The sequence below is a fragment of the Triticum dicoccoides genome, chromosome 4B (genome assembly GCF_002162155.2).
Source record: "Triticum dicoccoides isolate Atlit2015 ecotype Zavitan chromosome 4B, WEW_v2.0, whole genome shotgun sequence".
NCBI classification, from domain to species: domain Eukaryota; kingdom Viridiplantae; phylum Streptophyta; class Magnoliopsida; order Poales; family Poaceae; genus Triticum; species Triticum dicoccoides.
This window is the reverse complement of record NC_041387.1, coordinates 339027264-339047175: the sequence shown is the minus strand read 5'-3', so window position 1 is coordinate 339047175 and position 19912 is coordinate 339027264.

Here is a 19912-nt window from a genome sequence, read left to right as displayed (position 1 = left end):
CAGTACGGCCCATAGGCGGCGGGCCCCTTCGGTCAGAGAGACATCCGAAGGCGGCCTGACCTCCCCCAGCCGGCCTGAGGCCGGGCCGGCTTCCTATAGCCGACTTGCTCCCCTCCTCGTGGCATGTGCACCATTAAGCAGACAAGACAAGGTAAGGCTAAAGTGAGAGCCCGGAAGGCGGCAGCACTGTAGCCATGCTTAACTCGACAAAGCCCTCATCAATAGAGGCCAGGCGGCAGTAACCAGCCCCCGATAAGACCCCCCAAGCGGTGGGGCCGGCCTGTCGACCAATGGGCTGGCAGCCGGCGGGACCCACCAGTCGACGGGCCCCAGAAGCCGGCGGTCGTAGACACTGACGGCCTGGACCCATGCCCAGCTGGATTACCATTGTACCCCCGGGGGGTAGGCCTATATAAACCCCCCGGGACACCCATGCAAAGGGTTGATCTCAGAGAGTCTTAGACACTACCATAGGGAGAGAAGAGAGTAGCCTTGCCCTTCTTCCTCCTCCCACCGAATAGCTCAAGGAGCCTCTTGTAGCTTCTTATCGATCTAGTGATCATGCGGAGACCCTGCAAAGCAGGAGTAGGGGTATTATCTCCTCGGAGATCCCCCAACCTGGGTAAGATCCGCCGGCGTGCATGTCTTCGCCTTATCCCGTTTCAGGCACCGGCGATGTCTTACTGGCTCCCACAATGATAAGCCATTCGTTGGCATATGTTGCACCTACCACCCAACATTTGGTGCCCACCATGGGGCCAGGTGCACTGTCGTCCGGAGACCTGCTCTGGACGGGAACCCTCTTCCTCCCCAGCGAGCGTAGCCAGCCCGGCACGCCCGATGGAGCTTGCCCCGACGCGCTGCAAAGCGTCGACGGCGCCTGCGCAGCGAGCTGCCTCGCCGATCTTCTTGGCGAGACTCGCATCTCTGACAAGCCCGCATCCGACACGGGCACAGGCTGCCCCGAGAGCCGCCTCGTCAGCCTCCTCGACCAACTCCACGTCTCCGGCGAGCATACCGCAGACTTGAGTCGGTCGGCTCCACCGACCCGATGCTTGTCGACTCCGACACGGCGTCGCTCGACGCCTTCCCCACCAACATGATCATCTTCGACGACCGTCTCCCTCAAGCTAATAGTGGCGGCAGCACCGTCACCATAGTGCTAGTCATCAGCCACGGTGTCGCCTCCGACGAGAACGCCCGTGACGCCCTGCAGGCTGCGTTGCATGATCTGTCCGCCCCCATCCCGGTGGACGCTGACGCTGAGACGCTGGAAGGACGCCGCCTTGCCCTCCTTGCGGAGGGCCAGAAGATAGCCACCATGAGACGCCTCACGGAAGCCCACCAGCGCAAAGTCGACTGCGCCGCCTTCGGCACGCCGCCTCCAGAAGGGCCAAGCCGAGTCAGTGTTGTCAAGAAACGCGGCACGTCCATCGCCAGCATGCTGGGAGCGGACCGCCCAGTCTACGCCATGCCCCTCGAGAATCTACGCGCCGCCCAGTCGATCATAGACAAGATAAACAGACTGGGGGCCGATGAGCTCCCCTACATGACCAGACGCATCCAACAGCTGATCGACGCGGCCGCATGGGCGGCACGAAGCCGGCGTCCGAGCTGGAAGCCCCACTCGTCGAGAGCATGATGCGACGTCGGGTATGCCGACTGCGGGTGGCGCCCGTACAAGACAAGAGAAGGAGCCGGCTGCTAGCCGCAGCCGGACTCGAATCACCATCGAGCGCGACACAGAAGGCCGTCCCCAAGGTGTGGAACCACGAGGCGACCCGCCTCCTCCTCCACCTCGCGGGAAAAGATATACCACGCCGCCGCATGTCGAGCATCCGACTCTCAGTGGCCGACTTGGTCGCCACGAAGGAGTCGGCGAGAATGATGCCCGCCATCGGATCGAACGCCTTGCGCGATCCCTGGCCCTGGAAGAAGAAGATGATGTCGGCCTTGTTTTGGCCCCCGCATCAGCGACGAGCTTTCCCAAAGGGTTCTCGCTCCCAAGAGACAAGCCCAAGTACAACGGCTCCGTGAAGCTGGAAGACTGGTTGATCGACTACTCCACCGCAGTCCGCATAGCAAACGGCAACCGATGCGTTGCCGTGAAATATGTCCCCCTGATGCTCCAAGGCATGGCGCGCACCTGGCTCAACAGCCTCAAGCCTTACAGCATCAACAGCTGGCTGGACTTCATCGAAGCCTTCATATGCAACTTCACCAGCGCCTACAAATGGGCTCCCAAGCCCCGACAGCTCTCCTTGTGCATACAAGGGCCCAATGAATCAACCCGCGACTACCTCACGCATTGGGCCGAGCTCCGCAACTCCTGCGAAGGGGTGCACGAGGTTCAGGCCATAGAGTACTTCACCGCCGGGTGACGAGAGGGCACTCTCCTCAAGCACCGACTCCTCTGCGACGAGCCGGCAACCCTTGACAAGCTACTGATCATCGCGGACAGGTACACCATAGCCGACTCTTCAATGAAGACTAAGCTCCGGGTAGACGCCTCCGGAAAAGTGTTGGCGCCGGCTCCCAAGACGCCGGCTGGAGAATCAAGCCGGCGCCCGTATCAAAGCGACCACAAGCGCAAGGCCCCTATGCCGCCTTCCACTAGTCGGCAGGTGGCAACGATCAAAGAAGAGCAGCCTAAGGGACGGCCGGCTCCCAAGAAACAGAAGGGCGGCAGGCCGGCTTGGCGGCCGGCTTTCTCCTACGAGCAAACTCTCGACACCCCCTGCAAGTTCCACAGCGGCGCGAAGCCGTCCAACCACACAACTCGGAAGTGCCATTGGCTCACCCAAATCTCCAAGGGCGAGGGGCTGTTGCCGCCTCTGCCTGCAGGCCAGCCGCCTCCTGCCCCACAGCAGCCGGCCGCTCGGCCTGCAGTCGGAGCTATCCAAGACGAGTTCCCCGACGAGCAAGCCGCCTACATCGTGTTCACCAACCAGACAGAAGATCGGCGCAGCCGGCACCGACAGCAGCAAGAAGTCAACACGGTCTCCTCCAGTAACCCTGGGTTTATGCATTGGTCGGAGAAGCCCATCAGCTGGAGCCAGGACGACCACCCAGAGGTGATGGCGTCTCCTGGCTCCTATGCCTTTGTTTTGGATGCCACCCTCAACATACTGTACCAAGATACAATGGAGAAGCTCAACATCAAGCCGAAGCAACTCATGCCAAGCCGGACTGTGTTCCACGGCATTGTACCCGGCCTGTCCTACTCACCAATCGGCAACATCAACATGGATGTCCTCTTTGGGGGCAAGGATCATTTCCGCCGAGAGGCAATATGGTTCGAGGTAGTGGATTTGGAGAGCCCGTACCACGCATTGCTTGGTCGACCAGCGTTGGCCAAGTTTATGACTGTGCCCCACTATGCCTACCTCAAGATGAAGATGCCGAGTTCCAAGGGCATTATCACCATAGCCGGAGACTATAAGAAGACTTCTGAGTGTGTAGCAGCCAGCAGACGGCTGGCCGAGTCCCTCATGATCGCCGAAGAGAAGAAGATGCTGGATCGAGTCGTGGCCTTGGCTGGCAAGCAGCCGGCCCTGTCTCCTGACCCCAAAGAATGTGAAGCTCAAGGTTCTTTCCAGCCAGCCAAGGAGACAAAGAAGATACCCCTGGACCCGGAGCACCCGGAGAGGCACACTGTCATAGGCACATGCCTTGACAGCAAATAGGAAGGCGAGCTCGTCGATTTCCACCGTGAGAATCGGGACGTCTTTGCATGGTCTCCCAAAGACATGCCAGGTGTCCCGACGGATTTCGCCGAGCACAAGCTACACGTCCGATCTGATGCAAAGCCGGTTAGGCAGCCCTTGCGCCGCCTGTCAGAAGAGAAGAGAATAGTAGTCGGAGGAGAAATAGCCCAACCTCTGGCAGCCGGCTTCATTATGGAAGTGCTCTTTCCAGAATGGCTTGCCAACCCGGTCCTCGTGTTGAAGAAGAACAAGCAGTGGCGCATGTGCATTGACTACACCAGCCTCAACAAAAGCATGCCCTAAAGATCCGTTTGCCCTGCCAAGGATTGACCAAGTGATAGACTCCATAGCCAGATGCGAGCTGTTGAATTTCTTGGATGCTTATTCAGGCTACCACCAGATAAAGTTGGACCCAGCTGATCGCTTGAAGACCGCCTTCATCACCCCATTCGGAGCTTTCTGTTACCTGACCATGACATTCGGCTTGAGAAATGCTGGTGCCACCTTTCAGCGTTGCATGCAGAAATGCCTCCTCAAGCAACTCGGCAGAAATGCCCACGTCTATGTACACGATGTCGTGGTGAAGACGGAGAAGCGCGGCACCCTGCTGGAAGACCTCAAGGAGACCTTTGAGAATTTGCGCTGGTTTCAGATCAAGCTCAACCCGGAGAAGTGCGTGTTCGGGGTACCAACCAGCCAGCTTCTAGGCTTCCTGGTCTCCGAACGGGGCATCGAGTGCAACCCAGTGAAGATCAAGGCGATAGAGAGAATGAAGGTCCCTACAAAGCTGCGAGACATCCAAAAATTCACCGGATGCCTGCCATCTTTGAACCTCTTCATGAGCCGGCTCGGAGAGAAGGCTCTCCCCCTCTACCGACTCATGAAGAAGTCCGCTCACATTGAGTGGAATGACCAGGTGGACCAAGCTTTCCACAAGCTGAAAAAGATATTGTCCACACCGCCTGTCTTGGCGGCCCCAACTGAGAAGGACCCCATGTTCCTCTACATCGCCGCCACCAGCCGGGTGGTCAGCACAGTCATCATGGTCCAGTGTCCAGAAGAAGGCCGAGCTCAGCTAGTCCAGAGGCCGGTATATTATTTGAGCGAAGTATTGTGCACCTCAAAATAGAACTAGCCGCACTATCATAAAATGTGCTATGGTGTGTACTTCGCCTCCAAGAAACTCAAGCCCTACTTTCAAGAACATGCCATCACGGTCGTATGCACTGGCCCCCTTGCCGAGATCATAGGCAGCCGAGACGCATCCGGACGAGTGGCAAAATGGGCCATTGCGCTGGCTCCTTACACAATCTACTATCAGCCCCGCACCGCCATCAAGTCCCAAGCATTGGCCGACTTCCTCGTCGACTGGGCCGAGACCCAGTACCTGCCACCGGCCCCCGACTCCACTCATTGGCGGATGCATTTTGACGGATCCAAGATGTGCACCGGCTTGGGAGTCGGCATTGTCCTCACCTATCCCAAGGGCGACAAACTCAGATACACATTGCAAATCCACTTTGCCGCCTCCAACAATGTGGCCGAGTACGAGGCGCACATACACGGGCTCCGGCTAGCCAAGGAACTTGGCATCCGCCGGATCCTGTGTTATGGCGACTCGGACTTAGTGGTTCAGCAATCATCTGGCGACTGGGATGCCAAGGACGCAAACATGGCAAGCTACCGTTTCCTCGTCCAGCAGCTCAGCGGATATTTCGAGGGGTGCGAGTTCCTTCACGTGCCACGGGCCGACAATGAGCAAGCAGATGCCCTGGCACGAATAGGCTACACCCGACAAGCTATACCAACCGGCGTCGCCCTCCAACGCCTCCTCAAGCCATCTGTCAAGCCGTCTCCGGAGTCCAGTTCCATCTTCGTGCCGCCTGACCCCGACGTAGTCGGATCCGACTTCGGGACCAGGCAGGCGGCCCGGGGACTTCGGCAGCCGGCTCGGGGACTGCCATAGTCAAACCCGGCCCGAGGACTGTAGCAGCACAGCAGGCGGAGGCCGACTCCAACTCCTCACAACCCAGCCCGCCCACCCTGGTTGCAGTAGCCGTTTTGGCAATCGAAGAAGTCACAGCTCCATCATGGGATCGGCCCATCCTCCGTTTTCTGATAAATGGAGAGCTGCCGACTAACGAGATCTTGGCAAGACAAGTCCAACGCCGAGCCGGAGCTTACACGATAATGAACCAAGAGCTAGTTAGGCGCAGTGCTACCAGAGTCTTCCAGCGCTGTGTTGAGCCAGAGAAAGACATAGCAATCCTCGAAGACATCCACCAAGGCGAATGCGGCCACCATGCCGCCTCCAGGATGCTCATCGCAAGGCCTTCCGCCATGGATTCTTCTGGCCGACTGCTTTGGAGGATGCCAAGGAACTAGCAAACACTGCAAAGGGTGCCAAGTCTTCGGCTCCAAGCAAAACATGCCAGCTTCTGCACTCAATACCATCCCCATCACCTGGCCTTTTGCCGTCTGGAGGCTGGACATGGTCGGCCCATTCAAGACGGCGTGCGGCGGCATGACACATCTGCTTGTCGCCGTGGACAAATTTACCAAGTGGATTGAAGCAAAGCCGATCAAGAAACTGAATGGGCCAACTGCCGTGACATTCATTGCAGACATTACAACCTGGTATGGCGTACCACACAACATCATCACCGATAATGGCACAAATTTTGCCAAGGGAGCACTGGCACGTTTCTGCGCAACACAGGGCATCCGATTGGACTTAGTGTCCGTTGCCCACCCGCAGTCAAACGGCCAAGTCGAGCGAGCAAACCGCCTCATCCTCTCCGGCATCAAGCCCCGACTGGTCGTGCCACTAGAGCATTCGGCCGGCTGCTGGCTCGACGAGCTATCGACCGTCCTCTGGAGTTTGCGCACTACCCCAAACAAGTCAACCGGCTTCACCCCCTTTTTCCTTGTATATGGTGCCGAGGCTGTCATCCCAACTGACATCGAGTTCGACTCACCTCGGGTCACCATGTACATGGAAGCGGAGGCTAAGGAAGCAAGAGAAGACGGTGTCGACTTGCTGGAAGAAAGCCGGCTGTTAGACCTCAGCCGATCAGCCATCTACCAGCAAGGCCTACGCCGTTACCATAGTAGAGGGTCAAGCCAAGAGCTTTTCAAGAGGGAGACCTTGTGCTCCGGCTGATACAGCGAACAGCCGGCCAGCACAAGCTCTCGGCCCCTTGGGAAGGCCCCTTCGTCATCAGCCGGGCTCTGGGAAACGACTCCTATTACCTAATAAATGTGCAGAAGCCGAAGGCACACAAGAGAGACGACTCCAGCAAGGAGTTGGAGCGCCCGTGGAATGCCAATCTTCTTCGAAGATTTTACAGTTGAAATGCAGTATGTATCACGCTACCTTTTGTATTAAGTATGAGACAATGGGTCCCCCGAGGAGTTCTCAGGGACTACCCTATTTTATCTATGTATGCCGGGTATCATACCCATCGTTACCCTAGTACATTTATTTTCTCCGTCCGGCACCGGGTTCGACTAGTCGGCCCGGGGACTTGCCGCCCTGAGTTATGTCCAAGTTCTACCTGTAGTCAGACAAGTAATGTGCCGGCACCCAAGCCCTCTCTTGCGAAAGTCACAGCTCGAAGAATCGGCTGCCCGACTAGCAAGAGCCAAAGGCGGAAAGGATGCCCACATGAAAAAACGGCTAAGGACTAACAAACTTACATAACACAAGACGACTCCTCCCTCGCCAACCGGCTGTTGAAGCAGTCGGCAGCCCGGCTTCCCTTCCTACTCTGCTACAATCTAAGAAAGCTTGAGTACTTGCCTTCCCAGACGGCTGAACTCCTTACCCGGCCAGAGACTGCAGAGCAGCTATCCGGCTGGGAAGGTGGCAACCAAGGGAAGGCGGCAAAGTAAAAAAGCCGAGAGATAAAAAGCAAGTAGGAATGGAAGCCAAGCACATGCATAATAATATTTACACAAAAGGCCTTCGAGAGGCCGGCATTCAACGAAGTTTGAATACACCCCCAGTGGGTGGAATTGCACAAAGATAACAAATCTGTTCAAAGAGTGACAAGCAGGGAAGTAAAAATAGTGAATCAAGCCAAGGGAGCGCCCGGAGCGTCAGGAAGATTGGTGGAGACAGCGGTGTCGGCTGGAGGAGTGGCCGGCTGGCGAGTCTCGGCCTGGTCGTCGCCGGTGGCAGGCGGAGCATTCGCGCGTGCCTCATTGCTGGAGGCACGGCCAGGCTGAGGCTGGCTGGCTGCTCCGACATCCGGCACAACGTCTTCGCCGTCTTCCTCCTTCTCCTCTTCGCCCTCGTCGCTGGAGTCAATCTCCTTCGCCGAGTCTTCACCGTCAGCTGGGTTCAGCCCGAACCATTCCTCCGGCTGCACGAAGCCGTCCTCGTTCACCTCAGGAGCAAAGGTGCCAGTGTTGGTGAAGTCGGCGATCACCTAGGCTTGCTGGATGATAGCCGGCTGCACCGCCTCCAGCTCCTCGTCAGCCTCCTGCCGCCAGGTGCGCAACTGGTCCAAGTTCAGCCCAGGGTACCAGGCCCGAACAAACTCTAGCGCCCGTCGAGCCCCGGATCGAGCTGCTGAGGCCTTCCAGGCCTCAAGGCGGCCGACTGCTACCTCCAGCCAGTCGGTAGTACGGCTGGGGGTGCGAGGAATTACTTCGCCAGGCCAAAGGGCGGCCAACACCTATGCTCCAGCATGCTGAAGCCGGCGGAGCATGCTGTAGGCCGGCTGGAGGCGGGCCTGGATCGCCAGAAGCTGCTCCTCAAGCGACCGGTTGGCATCCGGCGCGATCTCAACCCCAGCCCGCCACCGGGCCTCACGGTGAGCTTCGATGCTTTGGTTGGCAGTGACGGAGTAGCCAGGAAAGTACTCTTCACAAAGAAGAAAGAAACAGAGCAAGTCGGGAGATAAACTGGCTTACAAGGACAAGCAAAGAGTGAAGAAGAAGGCGGCCTACCGTACACCAAATCCTCGAGTCGGCCGTAGCCTTCTCTCAGAGCTTGCCTTGCCTCGGCCCAGCTCGCCGCCTCGGTCTCGTATTTGGCTTTGAGGGTGGCCTCGCTGTCCTGCGCCGCCTTCAGGGCCGCCTTGTGGCTTTCCTCCTGGTCGGCCAGTTTCTTGGCCAGGCGGTCACGCTCCTGAGCCAAGGCACTGAACTCACCCTCCTTGGTGCGAAGGGCGGTCTGGGCCCACCCAGCTGCTGCCTCAAGTCGGCGTTGGCTCCTGCCAGTATGGAAAGAAGAAATTAAGAAAGAAGTCGGCAAGAAAGATCCGACCCGACTGCTCAACAGTCGGCCAAGAATCTCGGGGACTACACCCAGTGGGTGCGCTGACGCGCCCCCACGTGAGATAAAAGGACAAAGACACTCACGCTGGCTCTCCGACAGATCGGGGGCCTTTTGGTCCGCCTCCCGGACCTGGGAGTTAAAGGTAGCAGCGTGGAGGTTGTGATAATCCTGCAAACAGGACGAAGAAGCAAGCAAGAACAAATCAGTAAAACAAAGTCTTCAAAGAAGTTCCAAGCCGCCTGCTCAGCAGCCAACTCGAAACTCGGGGACTACACCTAGTGGGTGCGCTGACACGCCCCCACGAAAAAAATCAAGAGCAAGAGAACTCACCCGAACGACCGCCCGTGTCGCAAGAAACTCTCGGGTACACTGCTGCAGCGCGGTGGCCTGAGCCTGAAGCCGGCTACGGACATCTTGCGCCGCCAAGTTCAACGCGGCTGTCCCACTGCCCGGCATCCACCCTGGTGAGCTAGCGATGGCCGACTCCAGATCATGCGACAACGAGCTGGAACCGGCTGCCCCCTGCGGATCCGGCTCTGAAGCCGCCCTCCCCGCGCGCCGGCGAGTCTGCGACAAGACCACAAGATCCGCCTTGGCAGGCGGCCCTCCTCTAGTCGGCTGCTCAGGCGGCACCTCGGGCTGGCTGCCTTGGCCGGTCCCGGCCGACGGAGACGGCACCGTTTCTCCCTCCGGGACGACTACGTCGCCCCCCTCCCTCTCCATCACCGGCGGGTCACGGCCGCTTTCCTCCAACGGGGGCACCGGGACGTCCGGGGGTGCGGAGCGAAGGGGGATGACGAGTTGCGGAGGCTGGCCACGCAGGGCCTCCGTCGTCCTCTCTGCGGCCTCGGCCTACGCCCGGGCCCTGGCTGCCGCGTCGGCCTGCACCTCGGCCGACTCCGCCGTCGTCTCCTGGGCCTACTCGGAGGCGGTTGCCCTTCGCTCCTCCCGCGCCTCCCGCGCGTTCCGCTCCGTCGCCGCCTGAAGCTCGGCGCGGGGGTCTATGCGACGGGATCCCCCAGATCCTCCCGCTCCGCCGACTATGCAGGCGGCGGTAGTCCACTCAAGAGAGAGCGGGGCCCTGGTTGACGAAACGGAGAAAGGACTTAGAAGAGCATCAACTAAAGAAAGAAAGAAAAGTGCGTAAGGACCAGAACTTACACCGAGACCGCACAAGATCTTCACTCGGTAGCCGCCGCGTCTTGTGGAGAAAATCGATGTGGTCGTCGCATACGGTGGAGCCGTCCCAGGAGCTCGACATCGGAGCCATGACGGTGAGCGTGGCGGCGGAGAGCGCTCGGCGCGGAGGCAGCGGGCTTGTGGAGCGCTGGGAAGAAGAAAGAATGGCGGAGCGGGAGCACGGCGAAAGGCTACTGCAACGAGGAAGAAGAGGGAGGAGGCAGAACGAGGGCGAGCGTGCGAACGACTGCCGCTCCCCCTCCCCACCCCTACTTATAGCGTTGTGCGGCGAAGCCGAGGATGTGAGGCACGGGGGGGCGTGGGATTAACTGTGCCCACTCCCCCACAACTCGCTATTATCGCGCCTTTATGGCGTGCGGGAACCGCCGTCGGAAGACGCGCGGTCGTTCGGGCCACAGAAGATCCACGCACGGGCCGAGGCCGGAAGTGGTGGGCCCCAGCCGGAGGCACCGTCCCGTCACGCGCATGGGCTGGCAGGCCCTTCCAGTCGAAGGGTGCCACATGGCGCGCGGTTAGCAGGCGGTCAGGCCGCCGCCTGGCTAGCGTGCTAGCTGGTTCCCCCCTTCGGATTTTGAGGAGGCTTCGCCAAGAAGGCACGCGCAAGGGAGGCCGGCTCCTAGCTGCTGGCTCTTCAGGATAGGAAGCTGGTCGAGCTTCTCGATTCCCCCTTCAGCCGCGAAGCCCAGCCAGCTTCGGGGACTACTATCAGAGTAAATGACCATGGGTAGCCTAACCGTCTCCCTTTGGCCCTCAGAAAAAACAATGGGCCGACCGAGCCTTGAAGCACCCAAGACACGAGGCCGCCTTCTTCCGGCCGGCTATCACATAGGCCGGCTGGCGGAAGGCGGCCCGGCCATAAACAACCTTTGGAGGATGCCACGATAAGGCCGACTCCAAGAAGCCGACCCATGAAGGACCGACTCCAAGAAACCGGCCTTAGAGGATCGACTCCAAGAAGCCGGCCCCTGGCAGACGGCCGTGGGCCGCACCCTAAAAGTCCACCCCCCATAACGGTGACGGGACAGGGCGTGGATACAGTTAACCCTGCCACCCCTGAATCCCGGAACATACATGGCTACAGTACGCCGTACGGGGCGGCCATCTCTTGTCTGGCGAGGCACTATTGCCATGCGGATCATGACGCCATCCATGACGGTTCGCCAGTACGGCCCGTAGGCGGCGGGCCCCTTCGACCAGAGAGACATCCGAAGGCGGCCTGACCTCCCCCAGCCGGCCTGAGGCCGGGCCAGCTTCCTATAGCTGGCTTGCTCCCCTCCTCGGGACGTGCGCACCATTAAGCAGACAAGACGAGGTAAGGCTAAAGTGAGAGCCTGCAAGGCGGCAACACTTTAGCCATGCTTACCTCGACAAAGCCCTCGTCATCAGAGGCGAGGCGACAGTAACCAGCCCCCCGACAAGACCCCCCAAGCGATGGGGCCGGCCTGTCGACCAATGGGCCGGGAGCCGGCGGGACCCACCAGTCGGCGGGCCCCAGAAGCCGACGGTCGTAGACGTTGACGGCCTGGACCCATGCCCAGCCAGATTACCATTGTACCGCCGGGGGGTAGGCCTATATAAACCACCCGGGACACCCATGCAAAGGGTTGATCTCAGAGAGTCTTAGACACTACCATAGGAAGAGAAGAGAGCTAGCCTTGCCCTTCTTCCTCCTCCCACCGAACGGCTCAAGGAGCCTCTTGTAGCTTCTTATCAATCTAGTGATCATGCAGAGACCCCGCAAAGTAGGAGTAGGGGTATTATCTCCTCGGAGAGCCCCCAACCTGGGTAAGATCCGCCGGCGTGCATGTCTTCGCCTTATCCCGTTTCCAGGCACCGGCGATGTCTTACTGGCTCCCACAATGATAAGCCATCCGTTGGCATATGTCGCACCTACCACCCGACACACAAAGTACTTAATACAGTGCAGACTCCCGGATCATTCCGGTCGTACTATGTGTGTAAGCTATACCTGGGGGCTTCCAATTCGGAAGCTAGACATAATTACTTTAAATGGCTTTTTGCCCATTGCATATGCGTTCCTTTTCCATCTGTGCCTTTTCTTCACCATTATATGCATCGATATGACTTAAGATGTGGCCAAACTGGGTTGCCTGGCTCTTGTGTTTATGCCCTACGTTCCCGTTAATTCGGCTAGGGCATAAGGGGAGCACCTCTATGATTGTTACTGCCGGTACAGCCGGATGTGTACCTCGGACTGGGTGAAGCCAAAAGCTAGTTTCCTTAAGAGAATATTCGATCGGTGAACAAAGGATGTATTCGTTGGTTACAACAAAAAAACCCAGAAGTTTTGTATCCTGCGCCATCGTTCATAGTCCGGACATGTGCATCGACACATGCATACCCAGGGAAAGGAACCCCTAACAGAACTATTCTCCCTGGAAGATGTTTCTTGCTATCCATGTAATATAACATAACTAGTTGGGTACTTGTCTGTTCAAGCACTTATGACCCCTATGCCTGGTCTCCACGCATACCCCGGTTTTTGGATAACTGAGCAGGTATTCGGACACACCCCGGACTATAGGATCCGGGGGCTGAAGCGAAAAGGTCTGCCATGACAAATGATTTCAATCCGGCTAGGGGCTACTTATGCCAATTAAATTACACAGTCACTGAGACTGACTATATTCCTCCTATATACCATCTAACAGGCTATCTAGCCTACAATCTTGTTGAGAATACTTAGCGGCTAACGCTACCTGGTCATATACCAGACTCATGGGAATTTCTTGCCCATCGGGCCCCACCGGTCCTACTTCGGCCATATGGTTCGGGTACAGCTTGGTGTAGCGTGTCTTCACCATTGCCCAGGCTTCTCTTGCTCCTTGCCGGCATGCTGATATCTTCCACAGACAGAAGAGCCGCCGGGCTCCTTGAAGGAGGTCCTCAAGCTCCCCCATGCCATTCGGCAGGAGGCTTGATGGCCACAAGGCCTGAGCAACGCCGTGCATCACCTGCCAACCACGCTCGTGCAACTGCGAAAGTTCTTGTAGTAAATCACCTGCAGATGAGAGCATCTCCTCTTCAGGGCGACACGTTAATATTCCCTGCAAGCAACAAAATTTCAAAAAAACGTCCTCGTCGAACTATCACACAGTTCACATGAGCTCCTACCATAAATGCTGCGTCGAAGCCTTTTGTTCTCCTTCACGGAGTCCGCCAGTTGAGTGCGGACGTCCTTTACTTCCACGTCCAAACGAATATTGGCATCTTGTAGCTTGTTCTTCTCTTGCTTCACCTTCGTAAGGATGCGCTCGCCAGCCTTTAGCTGCCGTTGGAGATGCGAGTCGCCACCCATCACGCCCGCCGGATTCACCCCGGGATTGTCTGCAGAATTTTCTGTTAGACTAACCGCAAAACCAGCCATTTACTAACTGGTACATCTGCGTATAATAGAGACAAATATTACCAGAGGGGGCCTTCCGGGATCCCTCTAACTTGGCTACCGCATCAGTCAACTGGGCCTTGCATGCCTCTAGCTCCCGCGCCAATTGTTCATTCTTGTCCACAAGGACTTGTACATATATTGATCCTTCAAACAGTTGTCCCAACTATTCCATGTCTCAGGGGCTATTGCTATACATACTTATCAAAATTTCTTACCCGTATGTCTTTGGTATACTGGTTTGTCGCTTGGGCAAGCCCGCCTCGAACATCTCGGACGTATGCGTCCACCGAATTGAAGGCATTAAAAGCCTCTTCGGAAAAGATGTTGTTTCGGAGCACGGCCCTCCGGCGCCAGTGATTCATGGCGCTCTCCACTTCGGAGTTCGTGGCCAAACACATATATGCATCCTCCGTCGGGGAACTATGTGGTGCTGGCCCCATGTCCGCCTCCGCCCCCAAAGCCGGTTCTGGAACCTGGCTAGTGGAGGCGTGATTGGTGGGGTCCCCGGATATAGTACGATTATTCCTCTTCCTGCCAGACACAAAGGGCGCTGTCATATTTCAAATTATATAATCGCAGGACAGGTTATTACCTTACCACTATAGCGGTGTGTCAACCCTCACCACCTTCCTCTTGATCCTGCCCGATCCGGACGCCCGTGGTTGACGAGTCCCTAGGGGTCGGCCCCTCGCTCCGGCCATTGTCTCTGCAAACAGAACGACGCCTCAAGGGTAAATTATAATACCTGAAGGGAGGCCTCTTCCGAGGATAGGGTTTTTTAGTTTGGCTTACACGTGACACGGGGAGCAGTCCAGGGTAGTCGGCCGTAATCGACACTAGGGCGCCATCCCAGCTCGCTTGATAGAATACCCCGTTGACATGCTCCACAGTGATATCCGGATCTTCTTTGAGTCCCGGATCTAGGGCCCTTCCGGGGTCCTCTGGTTGCAGGGAGGGGCTGAAGATTCCTTCTACGGCCCTCCTCAGATCCTGCTCAGAAGCATTGACGCAAGTAATCTTACCAGAAGAACACTTGAGTAAGTGAAGCAGGGAAAAGAATGGCAACTCACCCACTCAGGAGGGTTGTACATGCAGAATCCGTCCCACGTTTTTATGCGAAGGAATTTCTCCTCTTCCCCTTTGTACAAATCAAACAATATCCTTGCCAAAACGGCAGCAGAGTCCGGACCCTTACGGCCGCAGCGGGTGGCGTCGTCTTCCCCATTGAAATGCCACATGGGCTTCCCCTGATATTGGAGCGGTTGCACTCCCCGCCTTATGCATATCGCCATGACCTCAACTATCGTCAGTCTGGATTTGGCCAGTAACTTTATCCTATTCATCATGAGGTATATTTCCTTTGTGTCCTCTTCTTGAGGGCCCGAGGGGCGCCAGCTTAGGCGTGCCTTCGGCGGGGCGTTGCTGAACTTGGGGAGACCTGTCCGGACTAGATTCGGAAGGGGAACGTCGTCTATATAGAACCACTCTGAAGGCCAGTTTTCTGGTGCCTTCTCAAGTGTGCCGGACAGGTATCCAGTTTCGGCGATGCGCCATACTTCGGCCCCGCCCACTTGACATAGGAACTCTCCCTGGGTGCGGGGGACTAGGCAGAACAACTTCCTCCATAATCCGAAGTGTGGTTCGTAGCCTAAAAACAGCTCGCAAAGGGCGACATACCCCGCTATGTGCAGATAGATGCAGGGGTAAGATTGTGTAACTAGAGGCCATAGAACTCCAGGATCCCATGAAGAAACGGGTGGATAGGAAACCCAATGCCCCTCAGCAGATGCGGGATGAGGCATATACGCTCCTCCGAAGATGGGTTAGGAGATCCCTCAGCTTGTTCCCCTCCGTCATAAGTGGCTATTCTAGCTCGAACGAGGACCATGAACGCCGGTGGGAGAAACCCTTGGGTTTGTAACTCTATGAAACGGGTATGAGGAACTGAACACTCTCCCCAAACCCCCGACTTGGAACGAGAAGGGTGAGCAGAAGAGCTGCGACGGCCGGCCATGCTGGAATGGTTTTTCGCGGAGCGCTCTGTTGGATGCTAGCTCTGGGAGGGAGAGTGAGGTTTGGATCTGAGAATCCCCGTCCCTTCAAATAGATGGTTAGCCCAGAGGATCGAGGGTGGCAAATGCAAAAATGCCTTGACTCCTCGCATTCGCTCGACACGTGGAGATGGTCATTACCTAGGCGCTGAAGCCAAGGAGCACAACATTGATTGGAGGCTGGACACTATTTGTCGTAACAGGTATTTTGGAGTATTCGGAGATGAAACCCGCCTTGTAATGCCGAAGACAATACTGCGTGTCGGACTCATCGTTATTGAAGCATGGTTCAGGGGCTACTGAGGGAGTCCTGAATTAGGGGGTATCCGGACTGCCGGATTGTGTACAACGTCTGGACTATTCAAGCGTGAAGATACAAGACTCAAGACTTCAGCCCGTGTCCGGATGGGACTCTCCTTTACGTGGAAGGCACGCTTGGCGATCCGGATTGTGTTTCCTTTCTTGTAACCGACTCCATGTAAACCCTAGCCCTCTCTGGTGTCTATACAAACCGAAGAGGTTGGTCCTTAGAAGGCCGGTCACAATTACAATCATACCATCATAGGCTAGCTCTTAGGGTTTAGCCTCTACGATCTCATGGTAGATCAACTCTTGTACTACCCATATCATCAATATTAATCAAGCAGGAAGTAGGGTTTTACCTCCATAGAGAGGGCCCGAACCTGGGTAAACATCTGTGTCCCTTGCTTCCTGTTACCATCAGCCTTGATGCACAGATTGAGACCCCCTACCCGAGATCCGCCAGTTTTGACACCGACACTGCTAACGACGACGCTTTGGTGGTGTCTCAGGAGAATTATTCTCGGCCGGGTTCTTCCCACCTTTGCAGTCATCCTCTTTGGGTGTATCCACCATATACACGTCATACGTAGAGGTAGCCATCCAGCGTCCGGTAAGCGGCAGGTTCTGGCCTTGTTCTTCTCCGTCATCGTCGTCCATGTCGTCGATGTCCTCGGGAGAGTAATCAAGAATGTCGGTTATGTCCTCGACAGTGGCTATGAAGTGGGTGGTGGGTGGGACGTAAAATTACCTGCTCTCAGCCCCTAGTGCGGGCCGGTCATAGTTCTGCAGCGATTCTTCCATAATGGCGAGAGATCGCATTAGGTCCAGAGCCTCGTTTAAGGGCGAGGTATGGACAAGGAAACAAGAATCCATGGAGCGGGATGGGACAAGAGTTCCCTGGCCGAGCTCGTGCAACACAGACCTTAAGTGTTCGGAGCTGGTGCGTGGAGGTGAGTCCGGCTCGGTGAGGATAAAGGGAGCCAGGAGTGACTCTGGGCCGGCCGGTGAAGCGATTCCCTCCATATATCCGGTGTTGTGCTCTATGACTGTGAAGAGCCCGGCGGGTTCTAAACTCCCGTCTTCGGACTCGGTGAGGAGTTTCGGATCTGAGGCTCGAGCAGCGGTTAGGGCCGTGAAGCCTTGGAAGATAAAGTGATGTGAAACATCCTACGGTCATCCCCATGGACCTACCATCATCTCACCAAGTGTCGAGAGGACCCATGACACGAGCACGAGCTAGATCTCTCGAGACCGAGGTGACTTCTTTCCTTAGTGATATCTCATTCGATCCTCTCGAGACATGGCTACTATCTAAGTCTGGAATGTTGTGCATGATTAGGTACCAAGAGGACCATCCTGAGGATGCACGTGAAGATGGTGAAGCTCCCAAGTCCACGGATGAAGAGAACCAACGGAAGAAGGCCAGGACAACTTCTAGGCCCAAGACATCCGGCCATGGCCCCGGACATTCAGCCCCTGGAGCATCTACTACAGCCGCAGCCCAGCCGGAGCTACAGGCCCCGGTCATCCGGCCCAGGACCCGGACATCCAATGCATAGTGAGCAACCGGACATCCGACTCGACCCCCAAAAATCCGGCTCCCATTCACAGAAGATGGACCCCTTCCAGCCCAGACATCCGGCCAAACCCCTAGAAATCCGGCCCTTCACATTGCCCCAGACGTTCGGCCAGGGCTCGGACATCCGGACCAGTCCTACCCAATGAGATCCAAGATGGCGCCAGGCAAGCCCGGACGTCCTGCACCTCACGAGCGCCCAGACATCCGGCCGACGCCCGGACATCTGGCCTCACCTGTCTGCGCATAGTATAGGGCCGAGCCCATGTACCCCCCTTCGCCCCCTAGACTATATAAACTCCTCCTCCACCCTCTTTCTAGGGTTTGCATTGTGATAGGTCATAAGTTGAGATAGAGCTTTGCTCATCCATCCGGATCTACTCCACCGTGAGGGACCGACACCTCTTCGGAGAAGATCCACTTGGATTCAAGACCTCCTCTCGGAGAAGACCCTCCTCAAGACCTCCTCACAAAGAAGAAGCGATACCCTATGTATCGTCCCTTGTTGGATTCAGAACTTGTACCCTTTTGTGTTTCGAGGATCTAGCACATGTGTGACTATATTCTTGTTGGTGGAGTGTTTTCTCTTGTGTTTCCACTGTTTCCCCTCTCGTGTTCATCGTGTTCTTGGTAGAATTCTCTCGAAACGTGAAAGATCGGATGTCTAGGGTTCTACCCTATATCATCTTGGTATCATGAACCATGTTGATCATGTTTTTGGAGCCCCCACCCTTTGTTTTCTAGCTTGATTTTGTTGATTTTGTCCTAAAGCCAAAAATCCCCACCAAAAATAGCCCCAATTTTTTTTTGTGATTTGTTGGTGTGATGAAGTTTTGTTGGATTTGATCCACGGATCTGCTTTGCCATGTGTGCATCTAGCTTTCCTCCATCTTCTCCGCAATTTCCATCCACTATATCATCCGATTTTTACCCTGGAGTTGCCCTTTTTCCCCATGGAGTTCTTCGTGTCCGTCGACGGATACAGCGCCCGGACATCCAGTCTATGTTCCCCGAACATGCGGCTCCTGGCCCAGACATCCGTCCCCTAACAGCAGCAACTCCATCCACCACCGCATTTTCCGCCTAACTTTCGCCAAATTTTGCCCTGGTGCACACGCATACTTCCGCATACCACCATCACTTCCTCATACCACCACCGCCTTTTGCAAGCACCACCATCACTTACCGTGACCACCTATGACAATTTTGACCCATTTTGGTCTTTGAGAATTTGAGTTGTGGTTCCCGTGTCCTATTGTGTTTCAGCTATATAGGTACAGTTCGACGTGAACATCACCACCGCTCATCTTTGCCAAGGACTCGTCATCGCCAACAACTTTCCGTGCTTACAAACAACTACCGCCGTGGTAACCTCGACGACATCTTTGTCTTTTCCATGCCATTTGCGTTGATAACCACATAGCCTTACTTTTGCGTTGCTTACCCATCGAGACTAGCCTTTGAGTATTGCCTGCAACGTGACTTGTGCACTTTAGTGATCATACTCCACATAGCATACATACCATATCATAATGGTGCATATCTTGGCATCATCTTTTGTGTCACAAAGTTGTCATCGCATACACAATTGCTATCTTGGTTTGTAAAGTTTGGCATGCGAAAAGAGCTCAAAAGTGAAAGAGCGAAACAAGCTTTTAAGCAAGAAGGAAATATAAGCAAAGAGCTTATAAGCAAGAACCATAGCATCATACTACATTAAGATTGTCATCTCCGATCATCTTGGATCATACCACCGGAATACCATACATATAGCATACTTGGGATAGAATTCATTGCATTTTTGCCTAGTAGGTTGTGCACAAGTTCCGTATAAGCCTATACTGCAATCATGCTAGAGCCTCTCTAATGTTGTACAACAAGAGCATTTTTCGTGGTCTCCACATTTTGGCTCATCCTTTTGTAGCACAACCCCACTTATCTATATGTGTTTGTGTTACCATGTACCATATAATGTTATTCGTCTACTTTGTGAATTTGTGAATCTTTTCCAACATTATTGAAGCTCACTAACAATTGCATCAAATATTGTGCCACCATCCTAACCAAGCTCCACCATAAGCTTTTACTTGTGTAGGTGTGAGAACAGACAAGAATTGGTAACAATTATGCTATTTCCTGGTCCACATTTGAGTGATCATTGATCCATCTTCAACATTGGTCAAGGTACATTTGGTATAAGTTCTTCTCTTTCTCCCACTCACATATTTGCTTGGAATGATGGATAGGCCACATTCCTCTACCAACCCATTCTTAATCGAGCAAGACGATGACAAGTCATCGTATGTTACCAAGAGCCACCTCTTAGGTGCACAAAGAGCTTTGTACCAAGAACAACAAGCAATGACCGACCACATCGAT